Source organism: Anguilla rostrata, chromosome 3 (genome assembly GCF_018555375.3).
Source record: "Anguilla rostrata isolate EN2019 chromosome 3, ASM1855537v3, whole genome shotgun sequence".
Lineage (NCBI taxonomy): Eukaryota > Metazoa > Chordata > Actinopteri > Anguilliformes > Anguillidae > Anguilla > Anguilla rostrata.
The window spans coordinates 32407955-32413954 of NC_057935.1; positions in this window are offsets into that span (position 1 = coordinate 32407955).

Consider the following 6000-nt stretch of genomic DNA (forward strand, 5'->3'; position numbering starts at 1 on the left):
TTTTCATTGTTAACTGTGTTTTAATTATTTTCTCGCTGTATACCAACTGTGTGCGAACAACTGAGTATGCAGTTGGCAACAGATATGGAGCCTGTCATGTTTGTGGTGGCTACTCCTTAGGCGGGGGGTGTATTTAAATTGAAAGAAGATGGGCAGTGGCGAGAATAAGACAGCAGTTTATAATTCAAAACGGGACCCGATGATCAGCACCGTTGTAGTCAATATAGCTACACTCGTTAAAATTACATATTGTAGCACCGGGGCCGGTAGCAGGAAGGATGGAGATGGAGATGAGCATTCCGTTTTGGCTGAACAGCACCGTTTATTGTCTAACACGGCAGCTAACCTGCGGGGTTGGAAGATAACACACAAAACAACAAAAATGGGGTGGCTGTCCCCAGAAACACCACATTTATTTAGCTCGTAACTATCTAGCTCGCCGTAGAACCGGCGTAGCGGTAGTCCTAGCGGTACATGCGGGAACTGTCCTCATGGTTGATTGCAACACCACAAACATCCGAGTCTAATCCCACCCCTCAACTCTACGGCTAATAAGTCCCTACCCTACTAACAAAATGTGGACGTGGCGACGTACTATTAACGTCTTCTATTGGTCTCGTAACGTCCGCGTTATGTCTCAATTTACATAGTATTACCGTAAAAATGTAAGACCAGCGCCCCGTCGCTGCGACGTCGCAAAACAACGTTGTGGATACGTAATAGCTACGTCCTTACAACTTTACGTTTGACAATGTAATAGAATAACCTTATCCCGACGTTGTGATTACGTCGCCAGGCAGTCATCCGTCGTAACGTTATAGATTTACGTCGCTGACACGTTGTTTAAACTTCTTTATTACATTATTTACCTTTCCACAACGTTGCGGATTGGTCACTTACTTACTAAACCCTGACCATACATTTTGATTTTGTGTGTTAAAAAAAGTTATATCATGGTGTTGTAATTTTGATCTCCATTCTATCCTACCAATGAAATGCCATTGCTTCTGTAATTCATATCTTCAAAATTTAAGATACTTTAAGTGCAGCAATAAAAAATGTACACATATCAAGCCCAAATAGAATAGAAAGCCTTTATTGTCATTGTATAGAATACCATTGAGATCAGGTTCAAGTTACATTTCTAGATAGGCAATATTTGCAAGCATAATAATGGTACAGAAGATGAGACAAACATACAAAACTAGATACAAAAACATAAAAAGGGCAAAGGGTAGTTTCAGGACAGCAATAACCATAGACCAATGATTTCAACATTAATAGTGTTGAGTATTTTTGTCTTTTTCAAACTACATTTAAGTTAGGATCACCTTGGATCAACTTGGAATACAGTCACTCTTGTCTCAGGCATGTCTTGAGTGGGGAAGGCTGGACCTCGGGTTCTTCACTGGGGCAACAGTCATAAGGCCATGTGTGGGAGCTGAAAGGATATGAAATTGGACCAAGTAAGAAAAATACATTGAGTAACACACGTAGCTGGCTAAAATCGTAATTGTCAATGAGCAAAGAGCTGTTTCCATATAATATCCATAACTACCTTCATTCTGATCTTGTGCTCTAGTTTCCATTTGAGCTGTTGGGCCAAATGTAGAGAACTCTGCAAAAGAAAATCAATTTAAGACAGTATTTGGTGAAAATACAGAGAAATACTCTTGATTAATATTGATTACACAATGCACTGGCGCGAAGCCAAAGCCAATTTTTTATTTTTATTATTTTTTTTAAGGCCACGATTACACCAGGTATAGAGAAATAATGCTAGAGGATTTTGACAAAAAAAAGTTGAGTTTTTGTATTTCTAATGGAAATAATGTTTAGCTAAATGCTTTCAAAAGAGCGCAAAAATAGCTTTCAAAAAAGGCGCCAACAATGCTAGCTTGAAAAGGCTTGCTAGCTCCAGTTTGTCAAACACCAAAAACCAAATGAAGACCACACAACTATTTTATATCATATTTATGATGCATATTTTAACTAACATGTTGATAACTCATTAGGATGTAGACAAGGTGAATTACAGCTTTCAAAAGAGCGCCACATATGTTAGCTTTAAAAAGAGGCGCTGGCAACAATGCTAGCTAAAAGGACATGAACAAAGGTGCTTTACGGACAGCCGTTTATACATGTCGAATTAGCTCAATTGTTAGCTAACTAAACAGGCCATCGCCGAGATCAGCTAGGTAATGTTAGCTGGTCTTACATTACATTTGCACTGGGCTATTAGCGTTAAATACTCAAAGTAGCAAATATGATATCTGACAGAACACTAACTCAAATTAGTACCAAAGAGACGCCAGGTCTGAACAGACGCCATTTCACCTACTAACTTAAAGCATTAGCAACATTAAGCTAGAACTGCAAACATGCATGTTGAAAGTAGGACGCCATCATTACATTGCAAATACTACTAACTGAAAAGGTCTCCAGTGCATTCAGTTCTTCTTGTTAGCTTTTACGGCGGTTGGCATCCGTCAAACCAAGATTTTCCCACGGAGAATTTGAAATCACAACGACCTTCTTCCAAGAGCACGTCACAGCAACATGCGCATGTGATTGGATATACCGTCTTCTTCTTGTTTTACAGCGGATGGTACACAGCTTATTGGTGAATTACCGCCACCTTCTGCTCCGGAGTGTGTATCAGACAATAGATTTACACTCAAAAATCCCTCCACCCTAAGCTATTTTTTATCCTCCATGCTTTACACCGAGTCCTACTATAAAATCCCTATCCATGTCAGCCACCCTAGAACCCTATACCTGCATATCCATCATATCCTATATTTAAATAAATGAATGAATAAATAAATAAATAAATAAATAAATAAATAAAATATAAATAATAATAATAATAATAATAATAAACCCTGCATTGGATATAACGTGTTAACGGTCCAAGCGTAAACGCGCAGACAGATAGACAGATATTTTACTGTAAGCCAATACGTCATTTACAACCGTTCTGACAACCTACCAGTAACGTTTCAAATTAAGTAAGGATGAGGACTGTGATATAACGTAATTGTTACGTTATTAAATTACATTGTATTTACGTAATTCTATAACGTTACTGCAACGTTGCAGAACAGTCTCCATGAGGACTGGTTATTTTGCGACCATAGAGCAATGTTGTCATAACGTCACCTGTTGGTAATGTTGCGACTTACAAAATTACGACCAAAGTGTAACGTTGTCATTACGTAGTGTGTTTGTAGGGTAGGGTGTATCTTCCCGTAGACATATCTTCCCCCCAATCAAATAAACACAGAACAGTGACATGACATCTCTCTCCCCCAATTAATAATCCCACCCCCCGGACAACTGGGATATAGACCCCGTAGTGGGATGTGTGTGGGTGTGTCTGCAGTGTGTGCACATGGTGCTGCCCCCCCCCCAACAGTCCATGACTAGTCCTCGTGACCTGCATGTGGGTGTGGGCATGAGTGTCTACCCCCCACAGTCCATGTCAGAGTTACAATATCTTTAAACTAAAAAAAAAACAACTCATACTTTACATATTGCGTTATTCATTAACACTGTACCACTTTATTTATATACAAACTCCTCACTGTGTACCATTTTCCCATGACCATTTCAGTTTCCAATCCAAGAGAGGTAGTGACTGCACTAGATTACTGTCATCCACCATTACTGTTGTTCTTGACAGTTTTCTGGAAAGGAATTATGGGATTTTTACCTGTCGGAGCATGCACGGATGCACAAATTTTGATCAAACGGAGTGCACATCCGGGTACTTTATAAAAGCTCTGCACTACCAAACTTCGGTTTGGACTTGCACTTCAAGATGGAGGCATGCTCGCTATGCACACTCGAAGCATATGCGGTTTGGGAAACAGCCGCTGTCTCTATATGCTAGGTGTTTCTCAATAGAAAGAACGCAAACTCCAGACTTGCAATCTTGTGAAGTCTGTTCTTGTGGGAGACCACACTTGCAAGCTCACAAGGACAGAGAACTCTGTAATATGTATTTGAGATACCATGCATGCTTGTGAAGTGTGGTTACGCTACCTGACAGTCACTGTCCTTGGTGTATTCTAGTTTCTTTCAAAGGCTGCTTTAAATTGGTTTGGGGGTATAGTTTTATTTCAATTGTAGACTAACTTTAATTGTAGACTACTTAAATTATTAAAGTGAACAAAATGTCTCTTTCATCTGCTGTTCTCTAACTAGTTAATACATGTTGGTTGCTTCATTCACAATTGCTTCCTATACCGACAAAAATCTACCTAGTGCTTACCGCAACAAGGGCAGGCTTGGCTAACTCAATGCAGCCAACCTAGTGCCAACAAGATAGCTGAGCCATTCCAATAATTTAAAATTGCTCTCTGTACCAGCTAACAACATCAAGTCAGCGTTTGCTACACCACACAACTCTGATTGCCTGTGTTGATGCACCCCACATTAAAACAGATGCTAGTACTGGCTATGAGCCGATACTTATTCACAGAAGCTATATTTAAAATGAGTTAAAATACAGCAATTTTAACACCTATTTTTCACCTCATTTTTGCTCTTAAAAGATTTTAGTCACATTTATTGGTTAAATGAAAACTATGAAAGTTAAATTTGACTTGGCTAACACGTAATACTATCCTCTGGCTACAAGTTGGTCTCTAAGGTAACAGATTCAACTGTACGAGTTCACCGAGCCGAATTAAACGTTTTTAGTTATATGTTGTATGGTTAAAATGAGCTGAAATTCAGCTATTATAACATATTTCTCAAATCATTTTCATTCTTAGAAGGATTTTAGTCACATTTATTAGTGAAATGAGAAAAAATTAATTGTGATCTTGGCCTGTCTCGTCTGCCATCGCAGAATGAATGTTGGGATATTAGGTCTGTTCTCGTTGGGCAAGGATGCATCGGATGCAGACTCGATATTTGAGCGGAATCAAGACCACCTTTTGGATTTTTAACCATTCTTTCTTCTATGCGTTCTTGATTTTGGATCAGGACTTGGGCTGTTAAATATGATGTCACACAAGTTCACAAGACCGCAAGTACGCACAAGTACAGACATTGAGAAACAGCCATTACAGTTGAGGCCAAAGGTTTACATACACCTAGGTTAAAGACATTCAAACTCAAATTTTCACAACTCCACACATTTCATGTTACCATGCATTTCCCGTGTTAAGTCAATTAGAGTATCTACTTCATTTCCATAAGAGGTCATTTAAAAATAATAGCTAAGAGACAGATTTATTTATTTTATGTACTATATCAGATTTTCAGTGGGTCAAAAGTTTACATACACTTTGTTAGTGTTTGGTGGCATTGCCTTTTAATTGCTTAGCTTGAATCAAACGCTTTGGGTAGCCTTCCACGGGCTTCTCACAATACTTAGCTGGAATTTTTGCCTATTCCTCCTGACAGAACTGGTGTAACTCAGTCAGGCTTGTGGGTCTCCTTGCTCGGACACGCTTTTTCAGTTCAGTCCACAAATTTTCTATGAGATTCAGGTCAGGGCTTTCTGATGGCCACTCCAATACTTTCACTTTGTTGTCTTTTAAGCCATTTTGTTACAACTTTGGAGGTATGCTTAAGATCACTGTCCTGTTGGAAGACCCAGTTATGACCAAGTTCTAACTTTCTAGCTTATATCTTGAGGTGGTGCTTCAGTATTTCTAGATAATCCTCCTTCTTCATGATGCCATCTATTTTCTGAAGTGCATCAGTCCCTTTTGCAGCAAAACACCCCCAAATGATGCTGCCACCCCCATGCTTCACAGTTGGGATGGTGTTCTTCTGATTAAAAGCCTCACTCTTTTTCCTCCATACTCCATAGTGCTGATAATTATGGCCAAACAGTTCAATTTTTGTTTCATCTGACCAGAGAACACTCCTTCAAAAGGCTAGGTTTTCATCATCCTGATCACCTTCAAACTTCATTTTGGCTTTTTTATGCTGGTCTTGGAGTAGGCGCTCCTTCCTTGCGAGACAACCTTTCAGGCCATG